At 43.8% G+C, this 8075-nt stretch overlaps 1 non-coding gene across 1 annotated transcript; it reads left to right on the top strand.

Moving 5' to 3' along the window:
• The first annotated feature begins 1162 nt into the window (after positions 1 to 1162).
• On the top strand, positions 1163 to 1234 carry Trnad-guc (transfer RNA aspartic acid (anticodon GUC)). Its single transcript has one exon. It is a non-coding gene; the product is annotated as a tRNA-Asp (tRNA).
• Positions 1235 to 8075: the final 6841 nt, after the last annotated feature.

The raw sequence follows: 8075 nt of genomic DNA, 5'->3' as shown, positions 1-8075 counted from the left end.
CATTTGATGGCATTAAAATAAGGACAGCAGCGCGTTCGTAATTTGTATGCATACATATTTCTCGCCTTTCTGGCTGTTGCTGTATCAGGGGCAAACGCGAGAACATTACCCTCGACGCGTTCAGCGACGATATGATATGAATGTATGTACCGGGGCATAGCATATAACCATCCACCAGTATGAAGCATCGCTACGTATGCGCTCTGACACGGTCCGTCCGCTCGATATGCGGTGATGCAGCAGCAGCAGCTTGTACGATACGGGAGGATTGGAAACTGTGAAGCCACTTTATCCCGTAAATCTCTCCCGAAAAGCGAAGAAGTAAAGCATGTATTTGGATGGATGAAAGGGAAGCATAATATTGACGAGTGTTTTTCCCAGCTTAAATTTGTGGAAATAAAATGGGATTGATACAACCGCTCCGTATGAAGTATCTGCATGCACACACAAGCAGAAGCGAGCGACACTCCGGCACTCCGGACTCCGGACTCGGTGAGAGATTGGTGAGACCGAACTGGACGCGCGCTATAGAATGCGTCTTGGTTTGGCTTGCTTGACGTTCGTTGGTCGGTTGATTTGGTCTGCACTGAAGAAGGGTGGATCCGGGTACGATACACGTTGGTATCGCCGTAGGAAGAGTACCGAAGAATACTGTTGCTCGAAGGGACCAACAAACCGAGCCGGTGATGATGATGATGATGATGATGATGGGGAAGATCGAAGGGTGCAATGAAATAGAGGAAGTCGGATTCGAAGTTGCTGTTAGCTTTGGGGGAATCCGAGTGCTGCTCACCGCTGGCAGCTAAAATACCTTGCAATATATGTGTATACGTTTGCTTTCTCACCTGTCAATAAATGTAAACTTGAACTACAAAAGAGAATGCGATATGTTGTCGGCGAGCTTCTTAGTTTTGAGTGCGCCAGTATTTATTGCCACTCGCTGGCACGTATCGCTCGGAGGAGATTTTGAAGCGGATTTCTGCTTTCAAGAATGTTTCTTGTGGCATTTGTTTCGTTGACTGGTTGTAATCGGATAATCGGAATAATCTGACAAATCCACAGCAATAACACATGTTAACTCATATAGCAGAAGTAAATTTTGTATTAATTTAGAAAATTTAGTTCATCGTTTTGTTAGAAAGAATTAACATTAAATAACAAGTCCTCGATAGTATAGTGGTAAGTATCCCCGCCTGTCACGCGGGAGACCGGGGTTCGATTCCCCGTCGGGGAGACAATAATTTTTTGGCTTGTCACAGCGCCACATTTTTATTTCTCAATACCTTTTGGCATTAACGATACAGCAATCTCTCGAGCCCTTGGTGAGTGTAGGGCCGTGCGTCCACCGCGATTTCTCAGCTGCCGCCTTGCAACTATTAAAACTGTTTTGTTTTGTATATTGCCAGGGGCTATCATATTACCAGAAATCAACGAACTTGGCACTGCCACTTGTCGCCTTATTCGGGGGACAGCAGTCAAATAACAAATTTTGAAAACAAACACCCTCTCCCACTACTCGATTTCCTGCTTATAAAATTAAGATTGAACACGCGTCAGTGATTTCTGTGATTTCAAAAGCAGTTTTAATGCTCAAAACAAAAGATACGCGGGTTTGAACCTTAATAAATAAAGCTTGCTTCAGATAGTATTCAGAACAAAAAAAATTGCGTGCATTTCAGTTATTTATTATTAAATCCTAGATCTTTTCTTACACAAATGTAGCACTTTCTTCATACTTTCTAGAAAAAATACGAATAAAATTATTCCTCACGGTTTCGAAGGAATTCTTGAACTTTTCCTGTAATAGGCTCATTGGGCGGCGCACATTTTCTTCGTCCGTCGTTTTGGTTATCTAATTCCATCAGATCTTCATCTGATTGATGTCTTTGACAACTTTTCTCTTTGTATCGAGTCTCGACTTCATGATTGCTCAGTATTTCCCAATAAGGCGGTACTGGGGGCAATTGGGTGGGTTAAGATCTTTCGGAACAAACTGGACCGCTTTCTCTGCATACCATTCTTGAACGACTTTGCTGTAATGACGGCTTGCCAAATCTGGCCAAAACATCACGGGATGGTGGTGGAATCGAATGAACGGCAAAATTCGTTTTTGGAGACACTCCTTTTGGTACAGTTCCGACGTCATTGTCTTATTTTTGTAACGAAAAGTTTCGTTTTTCTGCCACAGCTGCAAATGCCCTGCCAAATCGTCAATTTTCGTGCAAATTTGTCGGCAAAAATAAATTTAAATTTGCTTGGAACATCCCCCCGAGCCGTTACCAAGTAAAATTTTAGACCTGTCATTTGCCCGAAGTCAGCTTTGACATACACACTTAAAAAAAAGTGCCGAAGTCAGCAAAATTTTGCCGAGATTTGGACAGCCGAGCGTTCGGTAAAATTTTTATGATGCCAAACGTTAGTAAAGATCCGTGAACGTCGATTTGCAAAACTGAAATTTTCACCGAACACTCGGCTGTCCAAATCTCGGCAAATTTTGCTGAGTTTTTTAAGTGTGTAAGTTTCGTCGTCCATCAGAAGACACCCGTCGAACTAGATTAGCACCCGGTCGTATAGCTTTCGAGCACGGATTTTGGCCACTTCTTCTTCTTCTTCTTCAGCATAGAGCCTGGGCGGCTAGTGCTGTTTCAAGCACTCGTCTCCATTCAACTCGGTCTTGGGCCACTCGTCGCCAATTTCCTAGTCGTCTCAGAAGTCACAAATCTCATTCGACCTGGTCGAGCCATCGTGCACGTTGGGCCCCCTGTTCCTGGTGCCCGTGGGGTTGTTGAAGAGGACTATTTTCGTTGCAGTGTCGTCCGGCATCCTTACGACGTGTCCGGCCCACCGTAGCTTGCTACGGTGTCTCCGCCATCATCCGCTTTCAGTTTATACTCCGCTAAATATCGTCCGCAGCACTTTCCGCTCGAAAACGGCAAGGGCGCGTATATGCTCCGTGAGCAGCGTCACGGCTTCAAGTCCATAAAGAACTACCGGTCCAATAAGGGTTTTGTACATTGTTAGCTTCTTGCGGCGGCGTATGCTTCCTGATCGTAGCGTTTTACGAAGGGCAAAGTAGACCCGATTTCCCGCTTGGATGCGCCGCTGGATCTCCTTACTAGTGTTGTTGTCCGCGGTCACCAGCGATCCTAAATACACGAACTCCTCTACCACTTCTAGTTCGTCGTCGTCAACGGTTACTGTCCGTGGAAGACGCGCGTTTGTTTGCTTCGTGCCTCTTCCTTTCATGTATTTGGTCTTCGACGCATTTATTTTTAGCCCAATTCTCCTAGACTCTGCTTTCAGTCTGGCGTAGATTGACTCCGCCGTCGCAAAGTTCCTGGCTATGATATCGAAGTCATCTGCAAAGTCTAGAAGTTGGCTACCCTTGGTAAAAACGTGCTTCTCGTTTCGATGCCCGCTCGTCGGATCACCCCCTCAAGAGCGATGTTGAACAGCATGCAAGATAAACCGTCACCTTGTCTCAACCCTCGAAGGGACTCGAGAGTGTCCCAGAGATGCGTACGAAACACATCACTCGATCCAATGTAACTATGGTCAGTCTCGTCAGTTTGTCCGGAAAACCGTGTTCGTGCATTATCTACCATAGCTTGTCTCGATTGACTGTATCGTATGCTGCTTTGAAATCAATAAAGATGTTATACATCGGCACGTTGTACTCCCGACATTTCTGCAAGATCTGTCGGATAGTAAAAATTTGGTCCGTAGTTGCCCGAGCCCCCATGAAACTCGCCTGATAATTCCCTACGAAACCTTGTGTTATCGGTGACAACCGGTGTAACAGGATCTGGGAGAGTACCTTGTAGATAGCGTTTACCAGCGTAATACCGCGATAGTTGCAGCAGTCTAGTCGATCACCCTTTTTGTAGATGGGACAAACCACTCCTTCCATCCATTCCTCCGATAGCTTTTCCTCCTCCCAAATCCTCGAAATAACGCAGTGTAGAGCCTTTGCTAGCGTTTCTCCGCCATGTTTATAAAGCTCTGCCGGTAGGCGGTCCTTCCCAGCGGCTTTATTGGTCTTCAGCAGACCGATTTCTCGTTTGACTTCTTGGAGATCAAGAGCTAGGACATTACTATCTTCAATGAGCACTCCTAGGTTAATTTCCGTTCCGCCTCTTTCTGCGACTGCGCCATTGAGGTGTTCATCGAAGAACTGCTTCCATCTGTCGACCACCTCGCGCTCGTTTGTGATTAGATTCCCTCCCTCGTCCCTACACACGTTAGGTTTCGGTGTGTAGCACTTCCGAGTTTGGTTCACCTTCTCATAAAACTTGCGCGTATCATTAGCTCGGATTAGTTGCTCTAATTCTTCACGATCTCTGTCCTCCTTTTGGCGCTTTTTCCTCATCAGGATCGTGGTCAACTGGTTCCTAGCTCGTCGATATTTGGCCAGGTTCTCTCTAGTGGCAATACTTAGATAATTTTTCCAAGCAGTTTTTTCCCCTCCTACCGCTTGTTGGCATTCCCCATCAAACCAAGTTTTTGACCACACTATTCTGTTTTATGGTTCGGTTTGGCTGTTTGCCAGCTCATTACGAATTGATTCCTTCCCGGAGTCGAATTCTCCTCACGGTACTATCGACAGCACCGAATTTTCTGGCCATATCACGGTCCGACAGATTGGGATTCCTCTTGATGGTCTTCAAAATCTTACCACGCAGTTTCCGGTCGACAGTTCCACTTCGATGATTAGCTTGAGGCTTCCGAATCGTCGTCAATGTTTTCTTATACCGTTTGATAACGCGCCATACGGCATTTCTGGGGAATTTCAGCTGTTTAGCTAGCCTAGATGTAGACCACAAAGGAGCAAAAATTTGTTCCAATTCTAAATGAAGCAAGCTTTACAATAGTATTTCGAATTTGGCAACAAATGTGTGTCGCCTAAAATCGAAGCCGTGCCAAAATCGAGACCCTTTTTTGATATAAAAAAATTGAATGTAAATGCGTTAGAAATTGATTAAATATTATTAATCAACGATTGCAGCCATTTTATGTCAAAAAAAAGTCCACCAAGAGCTATCCGTCCGGTGCAAGTAAGTTTTTGGCAACCTGCGGTAAGAATCTTAAGTAACTTTGGACTTACTTTACTTTACTTTGGAGTAACTTTAATTTTTGTTCTTACAATAAGTATAAAATTACCTTTGTGCCGACTGGTTTCAGTAAGACGCAGTCCTACGGCAATAAAAATATTATTGTTGGAAACATTCTATAACCGCAAATTCATAAATTGATTATTATCGGCTACATTGATAAAATAAATGTTGCTAAATTAGCTCTGTTTATATGCATTTTTTACAGAATTTTTATTTCGAAATTTATATGGTGCGGCCGTAATATCATAAGAATTAATTTAAATCTTTTTATGCGTGAAAAACCCCGCAATACCATAATACCCCAATGCAGAATTCGTTTGCTTATTTAATGTGAATCTTTTAAATGATGAAAGCAAACGGAACGACGAGCCCATCTTGTGCCGTAGATTTTGTTCAAAAATCAAATTAGCACTTTTTAGTTGATAATTGGTACAAATGAAGCTAATACTAATATGTTTCGGGTTCGAACTTACTATGTTCCAAACAGCCTTTCGTTTTATTTGCTCCATCGCACCTAAAGAGACGATTTTGTTCTGTAATCAAGCAAGAAAATATTATCGCTGTTTGATTCATAGCATATTCATAGCAGATATATAAATACCACCGATATGAAACAGTTGGCTCGATCAGCTGGTTGGTTGCTACCTGACCTGACGACATGATAGGAAACGTGCGATAAAACTATTCTGTAAAGTATCGTAAGTTTTACCATTATGTTATGGGCATATTTTTTAAATAATCGTGGGAGCCCAAGTGATGTTGGTGCCGAGGTGGAGTTAGATGGGGAACGATAGGAAATAGTGGGTGAATTTATATACCTTGGTACACTCGTGACATGTAACAACGATGTAAGCCGCGAAGTGAAACTACGAGTTGCAGTCGCGAATAAAGCTTTCTACGGATTACGTAGCCAGCTGATGTCCCGTAGTTTGCAAATTCGCATGAAACTAGCGCTCTACAGAACACTAATCCTCCCGGTGGCCCTTTACGGACACGAATCATGGACGCTAAAGGAAGCTGATCGACGAGTGCTTGGGGGTTTTGAGCGTAAAAGTCTGCGATCTATACTTGGTGGCAAAACGGAAAATGGAGTGTGGCGCAGACGCATGAATCACGAGCTGTACCAAGTATACAAATATGCTGATATAGTGAAAGCAGTGCAATGTGGCAGGCTGCGGTGGTCTGGACACGTTGCCAGAATGCCCGACGAAAGAGTAGCCAAAACTATTTTCAGCAGAGAACCAGGAAGAGGCTCTAGACTCCGAGGCAGACCCCGCACTCGGTGGGTGTGTGCTGTCGAAGACGATGCACGTTCAGCTGGTGTTCGTGGGGATTGGAGAACGGCAGCCCAGGACCGACTGGTGGACCATAATTCGTTCGGCGCAGGATCGGTAACGGACCGTTACCACTAAAGTAAGTAAGTTTATGGAAGAGTCCAAAATTTCTCGAGTTCGATTAGTTTCTGAGTTACGCAAAAATTTCTGTTTTATTTATATGAGAATCCTTATCCCCCTACCACAGGGAAGAGGGGTCTCAAATCATCATAAAATAAATCCATGCCTCCAAAATACCCCACGTGCCAAATTTGGTTCCATTTTCTTAATAAGTTCTCGAATTAGAAGGAAATTTGTGTTTTATTTTTATGGCATCCTTCTTAAAAAAAGCAGGGGTCTTAATTCATCATAGAAAAAATCCTGCCTCCAAAAACTCCCACATGCCCAATTTGATTCCATTTGCTTGATTAGTTCTCCCGATAAGCGGCAATTTGTATTTCATTTGTATGGGATTCCCCCCTCTTGAAGGGTGGAGGGGTCTTAATTCACCATAGAAAAAAATTCTGCCTCCTAAAGCCCCCACATGCCAAATTTGGTTCCATTTACTTGATTAGTTCTCGAATTATGAGGAAATTGGTGTTTCATTTATATTGAAACCCCCTCTTAGGGGGAGGGGGAGTTATCTCTAACCATCATAAGAACTTTTCCCGGCCCCAAAAACACCTGCATGAAAAATTTTCACGCCGATCTGTTCAGTAGTTTTCGAATCTATAAGGACAGACAGACAAACAGACAGGCAAAAATTCATTTTCATAGGTATAGATTGCATTGGGGAAATGAGCATGGAATCAGTTTTTAGGCCCAAAACAAGGGCTCTGTTTGTAGAAATATATTCATTGTATTCTTCTTGCCAAATTGAACACAGAGAATACATTTTCATGAACAGAACTTACGTTTCCAACAAAAAACTGCTTTTGAAATTTACAGAATCAATGACGACTCATTTTTCCTTAACCTAATGGTGTAAAAAATAAATTGTCAACAAACAGTAGGATGTTTTGTAGCCGAAGCAATAAACTCTGGTCTTATAGAATAAATTAGTCATTAATTTAGCTCAACGCTTCGATGCGGAAAATCGGCGACAGGCAGAAAATCGGCCAACATTTCGTACACAAAGTGATGACTTTTACTATCAGCTTGGCATCGCGTCAAAATCAAAGGTCGCAAATAATCTGAAGCGTTCAACCCAGCTCACGCTTTATAGTGCACCTTCTCGCAGATTACGTGATACTGCATTTACGACAGTTAGCTGGACAGCTAACTACTTTTATTGAGATCAGGCAATGATCTTCGCGTTCGCACACCCGGCCGAGTTCTCGAAGTCCTACTGCTCTCGGCTGCTCGGCTTGTATTGGTCCCTCCGCCGCTCGTTCGGTCTCTTTCTCTTTCTCTCTACCAGCATCCCCAACCCCACAGTGTATGCGGTCGAAACACAGGCTCCACTGTGTTGTCGAGCACGGCAGCAGCAAGCACAAGCACCCACCGGCGTATGTGCGAAAACGATTTTACCACCATACGACGTAACTCCGTTCTCCCTGCCGGTCGGTACATTTCCCCACTGGTGCCGATGCGATGCGATAGCTCCCCCTTTTAAGGGCTATCGCAACAAGAGGCAACACGCGAAACG

The sequence above is a fragment of the Sabethes cyaneus genome, chromosome 3 (genome assembly GCF_943734655.1).
Source record: "Sabethes cyaneus chromosome 3, idSabCyanKW18_F2, whole genome shotgun sequence".
Lineage (NCBI taxonomy): Eukaryota > Metazoa > Arthropoda > Insecta > Diptera > Culicidae > Sabethes > Sabethes cyaneus.
The sequence above is the reverse complement of the archived record's forward strand: the minus strand, read 5'-3'. Positions and strand labels throughout refer to the sequence as shown.